Source organism: Arachis ipaensis, chromosome B06, assembly GCF_000816755.2.
Source record: "Arachis ipaensis cultivar K30076 chromosome B06, Araip1.1, whole genome shotgun sequence".
Lineage (NCBI taxonomy): Eukaryota > Viridiplantae > Streptophyta > Magnoliopsida > Fabales > Fabaceae > Arachis > Arachis ipaensis.
The window spans coordinates 128,236,357-128,242,256 of record NC_029790.2 but is presented as its reverse complement, the minus strand read 5'-3'; the positions used below and the strand labels follow the sequence as shown (position 1 = coordinate 128,242,256).

The 5,900-nt window shown below is 33.6% G+C and overlaps 1 long non-coding RNA gene across 1 annotated transcript; it reads left to right on the top strand.

Annotated features, from left to right (window-relative positions):
- LOC107647540 lies at positions 432–2,321 on the top strand. Its single transcript, XR_002349414.1, has 4 exons — positions 432–1,035; positions 1,143–1,281; positions 2,072–2,176; positions 2,307–2,321. It is a non-coding gene; the product is annotated as an uncharacterized LOC107647540 (long non-coding RNA).

Below are 5,900 nucleotides of genomic sequence, written 5' to 3'. Positions count from 1 at the left end.
TAAGTACAGATTTTTTTTTTTTTTTAACAAAGGACAAAGGTCTAAGTTACACATAAATTACACATTACGAGAATGAACCACTCTAGAAACATCACTAAATAACAAAAATTTTATCCCAGTTGGAGGAGGGTTCCAGTATTGAGTAGAAAAGTGTTGCTCAAGACTAAGGTGACGTGAAGTATGATTTTGGTCTATAAGGTAAAGGTCGAAAATTTTTGTCGTCCTTAATATTTTTTTACACACAAAATTATCCTTAAGGTTTAATTTAGTTTTAAAACCGTCATTCGGACCAAAATACTCTTCTCTTTCTTCACCAAAATACTTTATTTTTATTCTTCTTTTTCTTCTTCTCCATCATTTTTTGTAATATCCCTATAATACCCTTCTCTTTTTCTTTTCCAAACCAAAATTCTAGCCCTAATTTTGACATAACACACTCCCTCACACACTCACCAAAACCCTAGCCGCCCTTACCCCTTCCAACAGCAGAACAAAAGAACAAAAAAGGAAAAGAGAAGAGGGGGAGAACCGGAGAGGGAAGAGAAGAGGAAGGAAGGGAGGTGGCGCCGGTGGGCGTCACTACCACCGTCGCCGCCGTCGTGTCGTCGCGAGGAAGGCCAGAACCGAGGGAGAGAGAGCACAAGGAGAAGGAGGCGTCACCGTCGAGGTCTTCATCGTCGCCGTCCATGGAGGTTTGCAAACAGAGGGAAGACGCGCCGTTCTACCTAGAGGCGCCACGGGAAGGGTCGTTGCCGTCAAGCCCAGCCACCATCGCCGCCGTTCGTGCCTCCGTTTCGCGCCGCTAGATCTGTCACCGGGAGAGAAACAGAATGCGCGTGGAGAGAGAAGTGGTCGCAGGGAGGTTCCACCGCCGTTGGAACTCCACTGCTGCTGCTGCCATGGCCGTCGCGCCTCTGCCGCCAAGAAACACCAAGGAGGGACCGTCCGCTGCTGCGTTGTTCCTGTCGCCATTCGGATGTACCTGAACCAAGTCGTCGTTGCCACCGGAGCTGAACTGTTCCTGTCATTATCACGGTCCAGTCCTTTTTCCTTGATTCTGCTCTAACTTTCATGTCCTATTATACCACTATTTAATCAGTCTTGTCCTTGTTTTAATTCGATTTTAGTTTTGCCTGTTTTAGATTTTCGGGACTATCGCCAGCTCCATTTTGTCGCTACTCCGGTCCAAATTCTGCGCTCATTCGTTTTATTTTACTTCAATTCTCCTTATCTTGATTCGACACTCCGGGTTTGGTCTCTTCGGTCCGTTAGGACCATACTGTGAGTAGGCTTTACATTTATAACCGTTAAGCTTTTGGTTTATGCTATTAGGAGTTTTTAATTATATTTATAAAACTGTTATTGAAGAACTTTGATTTGATTAGAATAATGGATTTATTATAGCTGAATGATTTTTTTTTTTATGAAATTCATACTTTAGAGATTTACATGAGACTATATATATGTTTGATAAAGTTTTATATTATTTTAAAATATTGATTTTATTCGAATATATACTTTTGAAATATTAAAGTATTTGTTGGCACTCACTTTGAAATTATGAAATATGTTTTTATGATTGAGAAAATATGATTTGAAAAGATTTTTGATAAAAAAAAGTATTATGATTGATTTGATTCGATACCTTATATATTTGAGAGATTAAAGATTTATTGTATTTGAAACTATATATTTTGAATTGGTTTGGGAGGCTCGTATTAGAAAACCGTAGTTAACGGCGGTTATGACGTTAACTTAGATGCATCTGACTCAGACTCCAGCTAGCAGGGGTGTTGCTAGCCTAATGTGTAGACCACACATTAGATCTGTTATTCTGTTAGGACACACAAGAGGAAAGGGCTACCCATAGAGGTGGAGCCGCCCATGTGTGGACTTTTGATTTGATTTTTGTATGAGAACTCCCTTATTGATTCACCTATTATTATCAACTATTACTTTCTAGTTAATATTACATTGATAATAATATTTATATGGTCTCATGTCGATTATAGATGTATTGTCTAGTCACTGGGTTGCAAAACTCACCCCGTTTTCTAAAAATATTTTTCAGGAACAAATATTTGACTATGTGAGACTTTCTATTCAAGAGTAACGGTCTGCAATGAGTACCTATTCTTTGTCGAATTTCTAGAAGTGTATGCTCCATATGTCACAGGTAGGATCCAATCATTTGTAGTTATTTTAATTTTTTTTGTTAAAAATATATAATTATTTATTTTAGAACTTGTAAAATATTTGTAACTTGTTTATTCAACTTATATTTGAGTATGTTAGGCTTGCTATAGGATTATTTTCCTGAGCGTCGGTCATGACTCATTTTGGGTCGTGACAAAGTGATATCAGAGCTTAGGTTTAATCTGTGTAATGTGGAGCAAGTGTCCTATGGTAGGATCACAATTGTATAAATAGAAGCGCGCCTATTTGTACAAGTTGTGGCACTATCAGAGGCCTATAGGAATGTCATCGTTGTCCTCTGTCTCATTGTTGTCTTCTGATTATTGTGATCATGCGTCCTCTGCCGCTTTTGCTACTCCTATCCTTTTTCTTCTACCAAATATTCGGTTATCCTTTGGTAGATTTCTTGAACGCGTTTTTTTCAATGGGTTCAGTTTCGGCTCCGATTTGCAATTTCTTTCGTAGTCAGTTCTAATCTTTCTCGCTTTTGTAAATGCATGCTTTAATCTTCTTCGTCTTCATGTACCGTACGATTCCTGATGATAAGGTTTTATACATTATTTAGAAGATTCGATTAGTGTTTGATGTGCATCATTATCTAATTCCTTTATATAACTCTATTTGAGTTTACGGATTGCATAAATTTTTTTAGTTGTTGATCGAGATGCTTTGTTCTGGATATTGGAGGTTGATCTTCTTATATTAATAATATTTGAAGTTATGAGGTTTGATTTGTTTGTGATTCTGTCTTTTTTTTGAATCAATAATTTTGAAAATTGCTATTCAATGCTCAAGGAGAAGAATTATGCGATAAGCATATAAATGAAGTGTTATTGTTGTTTGTTAGATTAATGATTTTCTCTACTTAGGTGTGGTGAATTATTTGGGTGATTAATTGGCTGGATTGAAAATGTTTTTCAATCTAGAAGTTTGGTTGAGTTTTTTTTAATTTGCTGATTTGGTTCTATTATGATACTATGTTGTCAAATATGACTTTTCTGTTTTGAAACTATTTTTCTGATTATTCAGGTGATATCTAGATTATGAACGTTTGCTTTTTGTTGGTGATTAGATAATGAATTTTGCTCTTGGATAAGATCTAAAACTTGAGAATTCTCTCGATCTTAGTTTTTTTGAAAATTTTCTTGCTCTTAACTAGTTTTTATTCTCAAAAGTTTAGAGAGATTAATTTTCTTGATTTGTAGTGCCTTGTGAGATTAGGATTATAGATCTTGCATATTGAAAAGAATTTTTATTGATTTTCAACGGAAAAGACTAGATATCTAAATCCTCAAAGCTGAACAAAGTTTATATACAAGTTTTTTTCCTTGTTATATTCTAATGATTATAAAGCATATGCTGATTATCTTGAATATGTGTTAAATTGTAGCTTGCATATGAGAGTTAGTTACTAATTTAGATAGTTCTTTGTTGATATATGTTGCTTGATTAGTGATTATTACAGTAACTAACATAACAAATAAGTAATCTGAGTTAATTGCTTTTGAGGGATGCATGAGGTTATTGGTTGCTGCTGTAAAGTAGTTTAATAATATGTAAGTGTTGCTGAATTGGTGATTGATGTAGTTGTAACTTGATGAATCTTGGTTGAGAATTGCTAAAATAAGTTAATAGTGAGCTAGGAGGTTTTCATATCTTATCTTATTCATAAAGTGTTTATGGTTTAAACTTGACTTTCATACTTATGCGATTATTTATTTTGTTATTTTTGTTATTATTCTTCCATGAACAAAAAGTGAAAGAACTAAATTCTAATTGCTCAACTTATATGTCATTGGCTTTATGATATAGTGATGGCTCTCGATTAGTTGATGCTATTTCTTTTAGATATTTCGCTTTTAAGATATCAAAGAAGAATTTTTCTTTTTAAATTCATATGATTAGTATGGTAATGCTCACTTGAGAATCATGTGCTTGTACAATAAATATTATGTTGAGTCATAAACTTCTATATGTTACATAGGTTTTCTTTTATGATTATAGAATTATGTCGAAAATATTTTAAATTGCCAATCCATCTGTATTTGACACCTTGCATTGAAATTGTGGGCGATGGAGATTGAAAAATTTCTTGTTTGCAATGTATGAAAAATTGGGGATGTCTATACTCTAAATAAATTGATGAATAAATTTTTGTACTGTGAGTTCTTTTTAAGTCTTTGGGTTTAATCTTGAGTTGTTCCATCATAGCTTGTTAACCTAGGGAATAATGGGTATGGATTGATCACAGTTTGATCTTGAAGATGTAAAATTTATCTTTTTTTTTCTTTCTTTTCATGAGTTTCCTTTTTTTAATTGGTTCATTTATTTTGGATTTTATCATACGTTGCATTTACTTATTTTGAATCTTTCCTTTATCTGTATGCTTTGATTAATTGTGTTTGAATATTTCGTTTTGTTATGGTTATTGATGTTTAGAAATAAAAATTTTCAAGTGATACCATTTTTTTTATATATGCTAGTTTCTAATTTTGGATGCAACATCTATGTCCTTTTCCTAATTTACTTTCTCAATTATTTGCAATACTTTCATTATTTTTGGCCTTTTTAGAGTATTGATGATGATGTTGATGAGGAATGGTTATAGAATAAGGAATATGGTGAAGCTTTTTCGGTGATTTCAACAATTACTTATGCCCTAAAGCCTCTTATGCTATGATGATATTGTTTTGCTGGACTTTGTTTTGTTTTGTCCGCTTTCTAATTTTGTTGAAAAAAAAATCTATATTCTATCTAGCGTCGTCACATCTTGTGGTATGATTGTTTAGCATGGTGCATATGGAGAGCTAGAAATTATAACCTGCAAAAAATAGTTCTTCTAAACTCTTTTGGTTTTTTTTTATTTAAGTTATAGTAATCGTTAAGTTTGGAAACGTTAGGTGTTCTTCTTGGGATGGTTTGTGTTGAAGTATGTGCTATAATCATGCCGCGTGATTTTATTTATCATTCATTCCGCTAGATTTCATATCAAGAGTTCCTTGTTTTAATCCTTGTTGAAATTGAAAATTTGATTATTTTGTTTCACGTCCTACATCTTATGCATATCTCGATCTTATCGTCGTGCTTTTGGCTATCCCATAGATTCTCGACAACATAGGTGTTGACGTTGCATCCCTTTACGTAAATTATGTAACTCCTTGATGAAATATGAACTTGCTTTACTGTGATACATCATATATTCTAGTATTCTCCTCGAATTCTTATTTCAGATCTTCTTTGGAAAAGTTATTGATTTGATTCTTTTCTTGCTTTATCGTGTCCCTAATCATCCACTTAAATCTTTTTGAAAAAAAAAAACAAAAAACAAAAAAATACTGCCATTGACTTTGGTTACCTTCTTTTAGTGAACTTTGTACTTCTTTGATCCAACTTAAACTTGTTTTGACCTAATGCACTATCTTTTATTTTATTGTTTCTATCAAAATTTCTTGATTCAGATTTTTTGTTAAGATTCAATTGACTCTCTTTCTGGGTCACTTCATTGTTTCTGTACATCATTGTTTAATTGCAATCTTAAACATCCTTCCACATTCGTGCGAACACCATCTGTGATGTTTACTCTTCTCTTTCTAGGTTTCGAATCCTTTTGAGTAAACCCGTGCTTGTTTCGGTGTTACGTGCGATTCTCGGATAGTAAACGATACGTTAATTCATTAGGACACAGCTTATCGATGCTGAAGTTC